Genomic DNA, 17,892 nt, shown 5'->3' on the forward strand with positions numbered 1-17,892 from the left:
AATTCCAATTAGCAAACTCACGTAACGACTGTATTAAATAAGGAATCATCAGGGATATAAACATCTAATCTGCCTTTCCTCCTCTGCGCTTACTGTTTTTTTCTTTATCTTTTGATGGAAAGTGTTTTCCTCCTGACTCTCATTATTCCATCACTACATGACCTTTCCATTATCCTTCCTCCTTTTTTATTTATTTATTTTTGCTCATTAATTTAAGACAAGTCTTCTGTCTGAACAAAGGCTGCTGTTCTGTCCTTCACACTGGAGCCGGTCCCAGGCAGCAATCAGCTGCTCTTAATGAAGTGTGAGCTAAGTACACACATTACAGTTAAACAATTGTATAGCGCAGCTGCAGTCCTAACATGCTGTTTTGGGGCAGAGGAAAAGAAGCAGCGCCACTTCAGAGATTATAATGGATCAGCCAATGGGAGGCTGGTGTGAGTGCGACTGACCAGGCTGATGATGGAGTTGGAATACAAACTGCACTGATTTTCACAGCTACTGTTTCTAGAGAAGTCTGCTTAATTTCTCCAGTGGCTAACAAATGAATCCTTGAAAATAGAATATTAAAAATGCAAACGTTTTGTGTTAGAATTACGAAGAGCATCACACAGTCTCACAAATATAAAATAAAAGTCTTCACTTGACCAAAGGAAACCCGGAGGACTAAGAAGTGGAAGTAGGAGTAACAGGATCACTGAAATGGAGTTTATGGGGCAGAATATTTCCGCAAATACCTGTATAAAAACAAACCAATGTATTAAAGGGGCAGTATTATCTATTTTCAGGCACACCGTTTAATTTTATAGCACAATTAAGTAACTATGTCACCTTCAATTGTTATAAAACTGCTATATTAATAATATCACATATGAAAGAAATTTGACTTTATAATTTAATGCCTTAAAATTGGATCTCTGTCTCTTTAAAAAAAACTCCTGCTCTTTGTGAAACTTAGCCTTCAGGAAGTCATTACAACATGGCTCCTCTATTAACCATTTAACAACGTTTTTACCAGCGTTTCACTGAGAAGTAGCTAGCATAATTAGCTCAGGATCAACAATCAAATTTATATGTGAACGGTTTATGACCCCTCAACGAACCCGCAGCGACCTCACAGCGACCCCACAGCGCATGTTCTTCCCCACATGCACAGAAGAAGAGCGTAGATGTCACACAACAGCGCTTTGTTTAAGGAAGTAACAATGGATGCCTCACAGGCTGTACTGAAATGTGATTTCCATTTTGGGATTAATAAAGTATGACTGAATTGTGTATGGGTCAATTTTTAAAGTTATTCAGGAATGAAAGGAGACGGGATCATCATCAAATCACAATATGAAGGAAGCTAAGAAAAAAAAAGCACAACTAATAGCAATGGAGTTTTATGGAGCATTGACTTCAGGGTCTGCAGAGAAGCCTGTTTGGATGTGAAGTCAGAGCCCAGAGTGGTGGGATTGTGGTGTGATGTATTTCAGTGACATCTTTCATCATTTTTTAATCATTATTTTTCATCGTTTACATCCTGATTTGCAACGTCTGGCTTCTTCTGCTGGAGAACTATGACATATGTCTGATATCACTGACATAAAAGTTGCATAATACTCGACCAGACCTTTCAGACGACCCACACTTTCAAAACATATCCTACTTAGCACCACATATGGAAGTGGCAATAACTGTACTTTTCGTCCATTCAGAATGCTGTGAAAAAAACTGCACTTGGGCAGCATTTGCTTTTCGTAGCCTAATGTCTCTATCAGGGATCTTATTCAATATATTTATTTATATTTAACCTGGTAAAACAAAGTGAAACAACAAAAAAGTACAAGAAATACAAAATTCTTAACACATATGTGACTTATTGATATTTACATCCATTTAGGCAGGAATCGTTTATGTCCTGCGTCTTGAAGTTCTCATATTTCATATTTCACTTTAAGTCAATTCTACATTGATTGACCTGAGGAGAAAATCATTCTTTTATTGGCAGTTTGTTGTTTTGCCATAAAGTTAGAAAATAAGATATCTAAAGTTCACCATGCTTGTTTTGAACAATGCTTGAAGCAAAAACAAGCAAATGATCGGTTCTGACCAGACATGTAGCTGTGGGAGCCATTCATCCTGTTCACCTTTGACCTGACCACCAGCCAATTCGGCAGAGGCCTACAAGCACATCAGGGGATGGGGGGCTCTGAAACTAGCACTGCACTCTGGGAACACAAAGACTCAGCAGTGGGCACACGTCCAAGCCAACTCTGCTGCCTGTATAGAGCCATTCATGTCCTTATTTGGATCAGAGCTGTGGCAGAAAGGAGCCTCTCTGTGTCACCGGTGTCTGTGTCAGGAAGATTTGTAAAGACGCCAAACAAGAAGCTCAATCTTATTTGCTAAAGAGTGAAAAGCTACAATCAGAAAAACATCAAAAACCATCTAAAGCTTGTCTCTTAAAGGGGCGGTGTCAGGTGTTTTCCAGGCACATTTTATAGCACAATCAAGAAGCTATGTAACCTTCAATTGTTATAAATGCTGTATATCCGAAGTATGATTTAAAATAAATTTTTCCATGTAATTTTGCTCCTTGATATTGGGCCTCTATCTCTTTAAGAAGCTTCTGCTCTTACTGAAACTCCACCTTCAGGAAGTCATAACAACCTGTCTCCTCTATGAACCCTTTAACAGCGTTTTTACCAGAGTTGCTCTGAGAAGTAGCTCCTATGATGAGCTCAGTAGATGCTCAGTTTCACCAGCTGTTTGCTAATTGCTGCTGGATAGTCTGAAGGAGCTGAGTGTGGGAGGGCTGCTTTGTGAGGCAGAAGTTCAGAAGCTAGAATTCTGCAGGAGGAGGAGCTTCGCCTGGAAGGTGGAGCTAGGTCTACATAGGCGTTTTGCACAGCTGAATGGTTACCATGGAAATTGAAGGATTTCTGAAATAAGGAAGAAAAAAAAGGCAACACTCTAAGTATGTTTTTGATGACGGAACAACATTATAACATGATATAAAGCTCGAAAAAGTTGATTTTACAAACACTGCTCAAAAAAATAAAGGGAACACGTAAACAGGTGTTTCACACTTAAAGTGTTCCCTTTATTTTTTTGAGCAGTATATTACTGGCCCTTTAAGCTTTTCAAGTCAGAATCATCCATCAGGACCGGCAGCCAGCAGTTTCTGATGGTGCGTTCCCGCTGCTGGCAGCGACGCATCTGGTGAGATTGCCGCACAAACACGGCTACCAGAGGGACATCAATCACGCCATGAATTATAAACGAGCCTCTCATTATCGCTGCCAACGTCAAAACATGAGTGAAAACTAAAACTGATGGATGAGATGAGAGCATCTCTGGGCGAAAGGCACCGAAAACTGCAAAGCAATCAGAGAAAAGCTCGCAGTCACATGAAACGAGGCGCTGATGCCAAAACAGTGAGTGGTTTGTGGCAACGAGAAGCAGCCTGACCACAGTCTGAGTGCAGGTGGAGGGGGGGGAGTGAGAGTGTTCTGTGAGGAAAGATAACACAAATGCCTGAGCGATCAAACACTTAGAAGAGAGGACCACCTAAAGTAGAAAAACACTGACTTCCTCCACACCCACCGCTGAGACGGACCACAGCTGTACACACGCCAGATACGCACGCCGGAGCCTCAGCAATGAAGTCCAGACCGTCGTCACAGCCAAGCCTGCTGAGCATAAATCAACACGCTTATTAACGGAGTCAGAACCCGACACGGAGACACAGAGGGAAGAAATGGTTAATGGGAACAATGAGGGGAAAGATAATTCAACTCTGATGGATGAAAGTAACAAGTTCAACCTTTGGACGGAAAAAAAAAAAGATAACTGCTGCTGTGCTGTGAAAATGTTTAAGGTTTTCTAATAAATGCTCCAAATAAAACATCTTTACAATCACAAAATAGTAAATAGTCATTTGCATATAATTTTAAAAATTATACTATTTTCTTATAATGCAATCTGGCCATAATTTTAGCTCACCTATGAAGACAAAGCCAACTTCAATAAAATCAAATAGTTGGTTTATGGTTTGTATTGAATTAGATTCAACTTGTGGGTTTTATTTGTGCTCTATAATGACTCTTGATGTGAACTGGTTCTGTAAAAACATGAACTGAAAGGAGCTGAATTAAACTGAACTATAATGTCAATGAAACAAAACTGAATTTAACAAATTGGTTTGAATGATGAACTGAATTAAAGTGAATTAAGATACATTTGTATTGAATCGGCTTAAGTAAATGAAAACGATTCAAATTGATTTACAGTATTGATTTAAACTGAGTCCACCAAAACTGAAATGAACTGGAATCACTTTCAGTGAACTAAACTGAGATGAATTTTATCTAGCTGAAATGTAATTGAAACCAAACTAGGTAAAATTGGATACTTTAAACTAACTCTTTAAAACTACTGTTCAAAATTAAGGTTACAAATAATTATCAAAATTCTTGGTATCGCCCAAATAAACCTGGGCTCTGAGACTTCATGAGCCATTTCTTCTGGGTGTTCCTTAATGTGAGTTTGGGATCATTAAACCGCACAAACCTTTTAACAGAAAGCCTCACGCTTTCTGAAACCGCTCTGCAGATTAGCATTTGCTCCTCTAAAATCCCGTCGAAGGCCACGGAATAACTGAAGAGCTGAATTATTTATTCCAGTAGATTATTGCCTCTTTTCCTCAGAGCGCTCACTTTCCAAAGCTTCTTTCAAAGCGTGAAGACTAGAAAAATCAAAACCATTGCTTTACTCTTGACCACCATCTTTGTTTTACTATTTGTTATTGTGAAGCCAATTATCCGTGGCTGCACAGTAAAATTTCCCAGCCATAATTATACCAAAGAAACAACAAATTAAATGAGCTATATCTACGATTGGTACTGTCATATTTTATCTCCAGGCATAAGATCTCAGTCTGTTAAAATGAATGTCTGATAAAAGTGAAGTCTGTCTCGTGAAGCGCTAGCCGGTGTAATCCTTCTGGCTAGATTTCCCATGAGACACCATTCTCCAGCTTTCTTTACCTCTAGGTGAAAGACCTATACCTGTTAGATATTTCATGTCTTTAAAAGAAAATGCACAATTGCACAACAAGTGATAGAATCTTCTTGTTCAGCCAAAAATACACACAAAGTAATGAAGAAAGTGCATACTGGGGTAACGCATTCATATGGTCTATGCTAGTAGCATATTTAGAAAGCTGATAGACTTGTACTGTCCCTAATGAGCCTCTGCTTGGTTTTAGTTGCCAAAATGATCAAACTCACACATGACGAACATAAAATTCTAATATAATATTGCAATTCCATGATTGCTACTATCATGTAAGCTCAGTTTAATCTGATAGACACTTATTGGAGCAATAGCTCCAGCTGCATCAGAACATCTGATCACTGCGTGGAACTGAGGCGGCACCAAACACTGCAAGCCTCCACAGAGAGCGGGGAGAACATCAGAGAGAATTATCCAAGCACCACTACTATCCCAGCAGGGCAACCGTCTCTAGAAAACACAGTGTAGAGCTAGGCTCATCATCTGTGATCACGCCCCCACAGCCTGCACCCTTAAACCACTTGCATTCTGACAGAAGAAACGTTTTGGAGGAGAAGAAGGGAAGGGAAGGCTTGATTTTACAGAGATCAGTGTTAGCGCAATTCTCCCAATTAAAAAAAAAAAAATTCAGAAAACCTCCAATTCCTTTATCCCATAAAATCCTGAAGACTCACATCATGTAATCACAGAACTTACAGTCAAAAAGCTTAGATTCTCCTCACCACAGAGGGAACTACAGTGAACGGCAAAACCACCGATGTGAAGTTCCACCGGCTGCTGAGTGAAATGGGAAACGCCGAACATGGCCAGAATGTTTTAGTCTTACCTGAGCGTAACTCTTTGTTTGCTGTGTTTCAACAGTTTGACAATCTTCCCTGTCTTCTACTGAAGACAGATTTGTGGAGTATGACTAGCTGTGAATAGATTCTGGCATCTCTGCTGCTCCTCCAGAGCTGACAGGACTCCTGGCTGTGATACTCCGGTCAGTTTAGGAGGATGTCCATGTCTTGGTAGGTTTGAAGCTGTGCCACACTCTATTTTCAGACGATGAATTTAACAGAGCTGCATTCAAACCTTGGGAAATTGTCTGATAAAGGGGCCGATAGCCATATGTAGCATCAACATCTGATGAAATCAAACTTTGCCTGCTTGATTCGCTCCAAACCAGTAGATGGAAAAACCCTTAATTAGCTTTCTTTTCTTCTTTGTGATATTTTTAAAAGTTTGCTAAAAATACTCATGCCAATGGAATGGAAACATACAGTAGCTCTTTCTTTGTTGGCCTATCACACTGAGTCCTGCTAAAATCAAAGTTTGTTGTTGTAAAATGACAAAATATGGATAACTTCTTCTGCATGTCACTGTACTGAGTGTATTCTGTGGAGTGTCTCTGTAAGCTGCATGAATACTGCCTACTATTAGCCACAATAATAAAAGTTCCTCTAGCAACGAGTCACATGCTACTGGAATTTGCATGAATTGCCAGTCTGTGGAAAGCCAACATATAGCGAGTGAGCACGAGTCTCATATGTAAGAGCAAGCTTGTGAATTTAATTTTTAAGATGCTAATGTTGAATAAATGTGCAAAGTTCTACTTTAGGCTGAAGAAAGACTCAGAAAAAAATGCACAGTGTTCTCATTTAAAGGACAATAATAGAATCAACGGAAATCAAACTAAATTAGAATCCACACAGCGAAGATAAATAGAGTTTTCTCCCTGAGAATTAGAGATTAGACAGAAGCACATCATTTACAGGCTTTCTAACACGATCCAGATTGAAAGCCTGGATGAGGATACAGTGCAGTTGATCCTCCACGAGGCTGAAAACACAGCAACAACAGCGAGGTGGAGCAACAAAAGGCTAACCACACAGAAAACACACACACACAATGTTTGTGGAGTGCGCCCACAGATCAGAACCAAGAACAGTAAACACAGACTCTAATCGTGAGTGCACAGTCACCACTGTGGATCTGCACTACAACCTGTTGGACCAGTTCAGAACATCCGATCAGCCTGAGCAGGAAAACGGTGTATTGGTGAGAAACAGGGAGCTGTACAGAGAACGGCAACACGGCCAGCATGCAGACTGCACCCGCCTGTCTCACTGGACATTTGGTGCGCAATCATCATTCAGTATAATTACCAGGGAAACATAACGCAGAGGTCAGAGAGAACCCTCAGTCCTCAGAAGAGTTTTATATCTAGTGACGCACAAAGAGGCAACAAATTTCAATCTCAGACCACAGGCTTTATTTAGCTGTACTTTACCTGCAATCTGCAGTTTAATCATCCCAAACAAAACATTGTTTTTACGCTAATGACACTGAATACACTCAGAGACACTGGGTTATATATATTTGTTGAGAATTGATTTCTCAGTTCTTGACTTTTGATAACTCCGTTTCAGATTTTTCCTGGTTGGCCATGGCAGGGTTTGGGTCAGAAAGCATCAGTCGATTATAAAGGGCTCACTGTAGGATTACAGTAAAAGTCCTTAGCTATGTGAAAAATTCTTAACAGTCAATAACCAAAGCTTCATCACAGATGTTGAACTTTATTAAACTAAAAGATTACACTAAATTAGAACTATCTTAGGGAAAGCTAGGTGAGCTAAGCGTTTCCAAAGTTAGCAAAAACGCTACACAAAGTTCAGCTATTATAACAGATTAGACAAGTGTGCCCACAACTGGTTTTCAAATCATGTTCCTGAGATACATTTGGAAGGTTAGCCATACATTTTGTCATACATTTTTCATTCAGAACTCACATAGAAGAATGATAGTGGCAGCAAAAAGATTTGAGGCTCGTGCAGAGGTTGGCCTTGGACAGACCTAAACATACAGCCAGAGTCTTAATGGAAGGGTTTAGATCAAAGAATGGCCATTCAATTCAATTCAATTTAATTAAAAATATTTTATCGATCCCAAGAGGAAATTAAACGTGAGTTTGACTGTTCCAGTCAAAGTCCAGACCGAAGTCCTACTGAGAATCTGTGGCTTGTGGCAGCTGAAATTGCAGTCAGTATGTGATCAAGTTTAAGGGGTATGAAAACTTCATCTACCAGTGCAAGACTGAGGAAATCAACAATCCTACTAATAAGAGAAATGAGCACTGACAGACAATGGAATTAGTCTTCCTCCACAACTGCTGGATGCCAAGGCTTTAATTAATGACTAGTAAGTGTGAAGTAGCCAAAGGAAAACAATGGCTGCTGGTGGAGCTTGTCAAGAGATGCCAAAATAAAGTAGCTGGAGAAAGATTATTTCCGGAGCAGACTTCTGCAAAGACTGAATGAACAGCCTGAAAATAACAGACGACTGTTCTCTTTCCCCACAAATACAAAGCTTCCCCACAACATGCATTCTGCTGCTGCAACACAGAGGGAGCGTTGAGCACCGTTTTGAACGCCAATACTCAAGATCAAAGTCAAAAACAACACAATGAGTCTCATCCGTGAGAGGCGGGAGATTTGTTCAAAGAAGGCGGCCGTGATGAGGGAGACAAGTGTAGTTATGCAGAGGAGGAGAGAGAGGGGAAGGAGAACCTGCTGACTCACGGCAGTCATGGGGCTGAGGCGGCTCTAAAGCTCCTCGCTGCTTCTCCTTCAGAAGGACACGGTGATATGCCTCTCATCAGCCCTGAGAAGTCGTATGAGTGGCGATTGGAAATAGAATGGTCAAATAAAACTGTCTCAGGACATGAAATAGGTCCCCTTTCTCTCTCTGAAAACAGAGTGATGTAATCTGAGGGAGGCGACAAATTCCCCAAAGCTGTGTGATGGCAAACCAAAAGCAAGAAAATAAATTAAAAATACAAGTAAAAGCTCTTGATCAGACAGACAACAGCAGGACTCCAATTGCTCTGGGAAAGGATTCTCAATAGTGGAAGGACCAAATAAGTGATCACTGCTGTGGGCAAATCCCTGACACTCTATACAAGCTAAATAATGTTGTAGGCTGCCCTGGAAAATACAGTTTTGACACCATCTGCAGTGGAGGCTGCATTATTATGGGGCTTAATTCAGCTGCCTTACAACAAAAAGCACAAAAGCCACCACTGTGATTATAACTGTCAGACTCAAGGACGGCAGCGCTGTAATGCTAGGAGGGGGTAAAACAGAGGAGCACATGTGGCAAACAAACATGTAGTCTCAGTGTAGTACTTTGGTGTAGTACTAAAATTACAGCTTTGTCAGCCAACAATCAATACCACACTGCGACTCATCTGCTATTAGGTGTCTGGATTCTCCGCTCCAAACCTTTTAGACCCAAACACCGCCTACTCTGTGTGGAACAAAGACAAAATCCTACCTGAGGTCCATCTGGACAGCTTTTAGAACTGAACCCATGCCTGGTTGGGAGATGAAAGATGCTCATGCACCCAGAAACCAGAAATTACACTTCCGGGCAGGTCAGAAAGCCAAAAAATCAGACCTGTTTCAGGGCAGCGAAGGCAACATATCGCTATTTAGTTGGGCTAATACAACTCTTCAGTATGGGAGCTGCTACTGACTGAAGAAAACTAAATGTTAGATATTTTTAGAATCAGTAAAGTTGTGCACTCAAACTAGAGAACGACTACATTTATATCACGTACTACCTGAACTAAAGCCACAGTTTTTTTTATAGCCAGGTGTAAGCTACATGTCTCTTCATTACATATATTTTGACAGATGTGTTAAATATTAATTCATACTGAATGACACAAATCAAAGAGTAAACATTACCGACTGCAGCTGTGAAGAAAGCTAAAGAAAACAGCTTGAAGGATCCTAATATGGACGAAGTCCCCCAATTTCTAAATAACTTCGTCTTACACACCAGAGTGACTTATTGTCCAGAGAATACTCCATAACAACTCATAACAACTCAAGGTTCTTTACTCTAGAGTCACATTCACCCACAAACATCAGACTCTATTAACCCTGATACGTAGATCGGTAGGTAACTTGAAAAAGGTGACTACTTTCTGAGTCGCTGTTGACCAGATCAAAACTTCACTGAATTTATAAAACCTTTATCCATTTGGTGAAAACACAAAAACAGAATTTCATATTGATGTTTTTTATCATTCAATCCATGTTAAATTAAAGGATTTCTTGTTCCAATTGTTGAGAAAATATTGCTGCTAATTTTAAGAAACAATGTCCAAAATGGAGATTTTAGAATTAACAGAACAGGAACATTTTACTTTATAGGTAAGCAAATGCCACTGATCACTTACATTGACTTCTAAGCAAACAAACAAACAACAGCATCATACGTATGTTGCTCTGTTCCTGATAACCACAGCTCAGAAACAGACTTTATAAACTTGCTCCGTTCTGTTTGTCCTTCAGAGGACGTTGTTGACCCCCAGCAAACAGTAAAGCCACCCAACTTTATGTTCAGCTGCTTTTTTATCATATTAGTAATGCAAACACTGATGCTGTGATGATGATTGCAAATCAATACAATCTACAACATTAGGTCAAATCCTTGTTCTAACCAAATTACTAAGCAGATTGTGCCAATTAAGATAAGAATCAACATAATTTATGGTGTGGAAGTGGAGTACCACCATCCTCAAGGAAAGTGGTGTGAAAAACACTGGAATGCAGTTGCATGAAGTCACACTGAAAGGAGGCAGACATAATCCTCAGAGCAAGGTTTAATAATAAAAAGTAAGAAGAGTTCTGCTCTCACTAAAGGAAGTGTACTTAAGGTAATTGAACTACACAAGTGCCTTATGAAGACCACTTATCAGGGAGGATATTCAAAAAAAATGAGCTTCAATCTTCTACGGACATAAAGATTGGTCCTTAGGGAAATAGAAAAAGGCCAGGAGTCGTGTTTTATTCTGCTCTGGCAGCAGGGAAAGATGAGCAGCAGATGAAATTATGTACCTCTATCAAGGCTTGTGCCTACAGCACAAGGTGCTATGAATTTATCCAAGAAGGATGCGGCTTTGATTTAGAGAGTCCTCACAAGTATAGAGGACACTGATGTGTGTGTTTGTATGACTGGTCAGTGGAGTTTAGCAGACAGGAAGAGACGTGACCACACTCACCAAGCAACCCAATCATGACGGGTCACATAACGTTCAACTGGGCCAAAACCAATGACAGCCAAGTGCAGGACATCCACACACACACACACACACACGAACACACAGCCTGCTGTCAGCAGCGCAGGTCAGATCGCAGCGACCTCACATTATTATGCAGCCGTCTAAGAATGAGCTAAATGACACAGCAGATACCAAATCGACTACAAGTGGAGAAAAAAGGCCGTCGTTATTCCACCCCTTTGAATCTGACCGGTAACCAGCAGCAGCCCCTCTTTCATTTTCCCCGACACTGACGTAAAACTAAAATACAAAACAGTTGAGTTAACTTCCAAGTGCAGGGAATGATTGCTACCAAACAGAACGGGAGAAGAGGACGACTGCTTCGGATGCTTCAAACCAGCTCATCTGAATTGCAAATGTTGGGAGGCAGCATGCTGAGCCGCAAAATCCCAACAGAAGCCTCTGGCAGCTGAAGTCAATACACAAAAAGTGACATGAGTCACCAGGAGCGAGACTTTGCTTTCACATGGGCTCCATGTACAGGACAAATATGGAGAATCTTTACGTTTGATTCACTTTAAAAGGTCTGACCTTCATGTAGTTTACTAAAAAGATGAAATGTTAGCTACCTTGCTAATGGGATTTGAAAGCCATGCTGCCATATGAGGATTACAGTTCCAGCAGTCTGGGGGAAGAGGATGACTAAAAGACTTTTAGAAGCCCACCTGTACGACAGCAGGAGGGGTGGAGGGTTGGGGGTTAGCGTAGCAGCAATCCTTTATTGTTCTCTGTGCTCACCAGTTGTACCTCACTTTTTAGGCACAAAATGGAGTCACCTTTTGCTCTTTAGGCAACTGCCAGACGGACGTTTCATAATCACTTGGACAAATGATGACTTCAAAGAGTCATGTTCTATAATTTACTGTTAATATTTAGCTCCATGACTCTGATGAATAGCATCTACCTGCAGGAGGTGAGTCAGCTCTCTGGCATGTAGTTATTATTTTGGTTTGATCGGTCTTGTTGCATAAAAGTTAACAGACATGGAAGGAAGTCATTACTATAATCAACTATGACAAATGGAAATAAGGTGCAAGAAAAGGGTGTAATAAGTATACAATTGATTTAAATTGAATGTGTGATTTGAAGATTTTTGTGATGATAAAGAACATTAACGTCATGTTTTCTGAACTCTGATATGCTCATCTTTCACATGTACGTCATTTGCTGCCATGTTTCTGTTCTCTGTATTAAAGTAACAGCAGCAGGACGTATGACGGAACATTGTCCACAGAAGCCAAACGATTCAAGAGGATCGGTATTCTTGAAATGTTTTATTGATGTTTATGACTTTGCATGGTAAAGGTAGAAAGCATGCAGAAGCAGAAATGTACTCTAACTTGTGCAGAGAGTTTTGGTTGATATCGATTTTGTTGTCTGAAAAGTCACTGAATTTGTTGCTAAGCTGACCTGGTGGACAGCTCTGACTGTCAGTCCTCTCACAGCACAGCAAAAGGGAACAGTGGCTGATTTTCAGACCTTTGTAGAGATAGATAAGTTTGGAGGATAAGACCAGTTTCTCATGTAACTATTGACCAATCAAACATTTCCCAAAATTAAGAAAAATGAGGCTGATTTATCGGTGTACCCTAGTAATAAGCTAATGTATGTTCAGACAGCTGAGGCTAGAGGAACTTGCTGAATTCGTACCTTGCTTCTCACCCAAAGCAACTCTTTAACCCACTCTTTTCTAAATAAAGGAATCATCTTTATAATATGAAATGATTTGTCCGAGGTACCAAAGTAGGAAGTGGGAAGGTGCCTAATAGGAGTAAGAGGGTTTGATTGATTGAATGGCCAAAGCAAGCAATCTGCTAAACTTTAGGATGTCAAAGTCAGTAGAACATGCTTGAATTAGAGCCGTCAAATTCAAAACCTAAACGCATTTGGACTTTAGAACAATTTTTTGATATTCCCTCATGATAAGTGTTGTGACAAAGGTTACAAGCCCTGGACACAGTGTCATTTAAGGCAGGACTTCTGAGCCTTCACTGAGCAACAATGTTAAGGTAGAACAGAACTGGAACCACAGACACATATGAAACTGAGTCACATGTCGTCTCAGGACTAAAGCAGGACATGCAGCGCCATGGAGACCAATAATGAACATGTCAACCAGCTAATTCTGCAACGCTGTTTAGCAGTAAATCAGAAAACAAGCACTAAGCTCCCTTTGTTTGGCCTTGTGCATTACCAAAATGAGCAGCAGCAGCAGTGTAATCAGGATGCTGTTTTAGACACCTGGATAGTATTTACTTTGAATAAGCCTTCCACCATTACAAAACCACAGGCCACATAGTCAGATTTTCTAACATTCCCTTTCATTCACCACTCAACACCGGCAAGAACCATTGACTAAAGGAAGGACATAATTAATCATGCAAGCACTAAAATCTTTCTGACATATTCTCAATATCACTTATTAGACAAAATACAGGATTAATGATCAAAACAATAATATTAACACCTGACTCCAAATTGTTCACAGTCCAAAGGACACTTCTGTAGTTTAATACAATGTTGGCAGACTTCTTAAAAGGGACTTTTAGTGGGTGTTTAAATCAGATTATGACAAAGACTATAAATGTATGAAATGAGGTCTCTAAGGATTTTGTTTTAGGCCCTATTTTATTCTTGCTGTACAGCCTTACATAAAATAGATATCTAAGTGATACAATATAATATTAAATGTGTTGAATATGTAAAAGAAAAGTCTACCTGAGCCTGTAAAAATACTTGTCTTTGCAAAGTGCAAGGCAACACTAGGCATCACAATACCTGGCAGACTGTTTATGTGCATCTCCATTTTTGCAACATATTGTGAAACCAGCACTATGTGAGCAGCACTTTTCAAATCATGGAAAGTCTGGAGGAGTGTGAATACGCCTGCATTCAAAAGCATATTTGAATCCCATCTCACCAAAAAATGAAATAAGACAGAAAATATTAAATCAATACTCAATTTAAAGTAAATCAGAGGATTTGAAATATTGTTAATGTGCATTTATGTGAATCTTCGACTTTTTGCACTTGCAAGCAGTCCCATCAGCAGCTTAAGATCAAATCTGAAGAATGTGATGCAGCTGAAGACCCACTAAAACAAAACCTCTTCTCTTTCGTTTGAGTCATTTTATTGAACTGATGGTTTTTCACTCGAGTAAAATTTGAAATCAAAAAGGCTGCTCAGTTTATCTGATCTCAAGAGGATGTTGCTTCTTTTTAGTTGTGCAGGTTTTTTTTGTTTTGTTTTTATTGACTTTGCAGGGTTAAGTTCATTTGGATAACCAAATCCTAACTTATTAAAATTGTCCTTCACCAAATTCAATTTGATGAAGGACAACATTTTTTGTTTGCTTGATGATTTCATTATTCGTACCTCAGAAGTTGTTTTTACTGTGTGTTTTCTAAAACCTGCCACATGAGCCTGTGTACTTCCTGGTCATGAACGAGGGTCAACAGGGAACCTTCCAAGTGTACATTGGTGGATATTTACTTCCACTTACAAGACACTGAAAGTCAGGACGAACATTTAGATAACCAGTGATGTGAAACGTGTTCTTCAAGGCTTCTAATAGCAGACTAACTGTCATCTAGGTGCATAAATCAAAGAGCTGCAGGTCTTTTGGTGTCTGGCTCCAAGAAACAAAAACTACACCACACGTCCCGTATTTAAAGGAAAAGACTTGGGGAGAAATATGTTTATATGGAACATATTTACATTTTAGAACCTTAGTCATCTTTAAACGGATTACAAGATCAAAGTAGTTTTTAATGCATTTGCTTTTGATAACAGTTTGGATTAAACAGTCATGTTTAATGACTAACTGTCATTCTGAATGTTTAGCCTCTGGCAGTAACAGCCTCAACAACAACAACAACACTTCAAAATGGCGTTTCGCTGTATTCTCAGATGTTAAGAAATGGTCAATAAATTCACATACGTTATCATTTTTAAGGTAAAAAGAATTCCTCTTACAGCTTCCTTGGATATTCCACAGTAGGCCAGAATATTTCTACATAGGCTGTGTCAGCCGGGGGAATAATTGTGAAACTCTTTGCATAGCTTGTAAGGAATTGCCTAAGCGTGCTCCACCTCTGCAGACAGATTTGCTTACTGAAGTCAGCCGTCTGCACACTGAACACTGACAGCTTCATTCACAGTGAGCTGAGGGCAAGTTTAGTTACTCTGTTTCTGAAGACAAAAAATAACCACATTGTGCTGCTGCTGGTAAAACATGTGCAACACAGTTTGAGAGCCCAACACATGCTAAGTGTACAGTGCCTTTTAAAAGTATTCACACCCCGTGAACCTTTTCACATGTTATTATGTCACATCCACACACGTCCCTATATTTTAATAGGATTTTATGTGAGAAAACTACAAAAGGCAGTGTATACTTGTGGAGAGCAAAAAAAACAAAAACAAAGAGCTCTATGGTTGTGGTCTGAGTGTGGAATGCATTTGTATTCAGCACTGTGCTAATAGCAGAGCTCATTTTTCACTTAGCGCTCTAGTGCTTTGGCTAACTTTGAAAATGCTTAGCTCACTTAGCTTCCCCTAAACTCATTTTTCCTGATAAATTCTAAAGCACTAATTTACTTAGTGCTTTAGAAAATTTTGAATAAGAACAAGATATACAAATAATATGAGATCTCCAGGCATTGTAGAATGTGTAAATTATCATGTAAAAATTTAATTGGTAGATGTAGTTTGAACTGAAGTTAGCACTTTAGCACTAGCTACTGCTAAATATTAGTGTAGTGCTTTAGTGTTAGCAGAATAATTGCTTATGATTTAGGGTTAGGGTTAGTATAACTAACTTTTTAGTTAGCAGTGTCCATCACTGGTATTCAGCATCTTTGATACCTGGAAGTAGTAAGTAGTACATGGAGTCACCCTCGGTGTTACATAATTTCAGTATAATTATGGCTGTTAAAGCATAAATAAAGTAAGTGTAAAGGAAAACCGCTGGAAGTCATACTTTCAGTTTTTGTGTTTGTAGGGGTCAGCGTTTTTGATCTGGTCAGAAGACAACACAGTTAAATGTTTTGGCCAAGATGCCAAAACTGTATGGCATGTATGGTGGAAAACTAACACCCCACCCACACAGTGATACATGGTGTTGGCAGCATTGTGCTGTGGGAATGCTTTTCTTCTAGATAATCAGTGCTGATGGGACGATGGATAAAGCTAAACACATGAGAATCCTGGAAGAAAAGCAGTTCAGAGACCTGAAACTGGAGCAGATTCAGCTGGATGGTTCAGATCAGAGCATTTCCATGTGCTAGAATGGCCCAGTCAAAGCCCAGACTTAGATCCAAATAAATGAGAATATATAGCAAAAAATTTTAAATGTGATGTTCATAGTTGCTTTCCATCTAACCTGATTGAGTTTGAGCTATTTTCTAAGAAGAATGGGCAAAAATGTCAAGATGTGAATATCAGACAGACAAAACCTAAAAACACATGGAGCTGATGTAGCAAAGACAGAAAAAGTTCAATGGGTGTGAATACATATGCAAGGCTCTGTACATAAGCAAAATGAGGCTACTGAGTTATTAGCAATGGGTGTGTTTGAGAACACACTGACTAATCCAAAAGCAGATCCAGTTTGCCCTGACGGGCTGGGCCATGAGCAGAGCAGCTGATCTCTGAAGCTTTAAAAAATGACAAGAAAGGTTATGGCATTAAAGTAGCTCGTTTTTCACGCAGCGAAGGAGGAACCCGGGTAGGAGCGTGTACTGGTTCCTGCCTGCTGGTTGTGTAGTCTACACACTGACAGGGCCAGTAGGCGCAAAAAAAAAAACAAAAAAAAAAACGACGCAACAACTTGCTCCTGCTTCATTCCCAGGATTTTTTTTTTGTCTTCACCTCCCTCCGGCAGGGAGCGCAGGGTAAAGACCATGCGTGTTAGAAAATGATCCGGTGTGTGGAGCAGCCTCAGCTCGAACAAATTGTCTTTCACCACAGCACAAAAAAAACCCGCCATCAGTTGCGAATTATGCGCATAAAAACAAATATAAACAGTAAAATAAATAAATAAATAAAAATAGGAGCATTTAACGAAACCAAACACCGTGTTTACAACGCAGTCAGCTGTCAGAGGAAAAACACAACACGAATTTGCCAACATACCCTCCTGTCACACAGGCATCCAGAGGACCATAGATGGTGCGCACCGTGGGGAGTTCAGTGCTGCTGCCGCCGCTCTGTGTTTATTTCCCGGTTAGAAGGAGAGGGAGTGGGTCGGTGTGCTGCCGGTGTAACGCCTAATGAGGGAGGGAGGAGGAGAGAGAGGGAGGGACGCTGTCAGATGCGTGGAGGCAAAGAAGGGGAGACTTACACACACACACACACACACACGCACACACACACACACGAGTGTGTGTGTCCGCGTGTGGGGGTGCGCGTGTGTGTGTGTGTGGGGGGAGGGGTGTCTGTGTGTATGGAGATGAACACCGCTCGTGCCTTTGCTGCACAAACCTCCGTCTCCGTCAGCAAGTTTTCAAATGTAAATAAAATAATAAGCCAACAAGGTGACATAATCTCTTGTTATGATGTGCTGCAGTCACGCGTTTTTGCGTGGAATGACTGACCGCCATACGTGTGTGATATGCACCACTGAAGCCCACCTGGAATGGCTGCGGGACAGTGAAACATGTGTCCTTCTTCGGTGAATGAAATATTTCAACCCTCCAGCAGCTGCTTCAGGAGGAGC

The 17,892-nt window shown here is 40.2% G+C and overlaps 1 protein-coding gene across 9 annotated transcripts in view; it reads right to left on the reverse strand.

Moving 5' to 3' along the window:
* Nucleotides 1–17,500, reverse strand: part of LOC114148877 (band 4.1-like protein 1) — a 105,685-nt gene extending 88,185 nt beyond the window's left edge. For 3 of the 9 annotated variants that reach the window (XM_028024373.1, XM_028024374.1, XM_028024376.1), the window contains exon 1: nt 17,310–17,499. The gene's annotated coding sequence lies outside the window, so the exon portion shown is untranslated. Of the gene's footprint in view, nt 1–17,309 lie in introns of all 9 variants that reach the window. The other 6 variants (XM_028024379.1, XM_028024378.1, XM_028024372.1 and 3 more) reach the window with 5 other exon arrangements.
* Nucleotides 17,501–17,892: the final 392 nt, after the last annotated feature.

This window comes from Xiphophorus couchianus, chromosome 7 (assembly GCF_001444195.1).
Source record: "Xiphophorus couchianus chromosome 7, X_couchianus-1.0, whole genome shotgun sequence".
Taxonomy (NCBI): domain Eukaryota; kingdom Metazoa; phylum Chordata; class Actinopteri; order Cyprinodontiformes; family Poeciliidae; genus Xiphophorus; species Xiphophorus couchianus.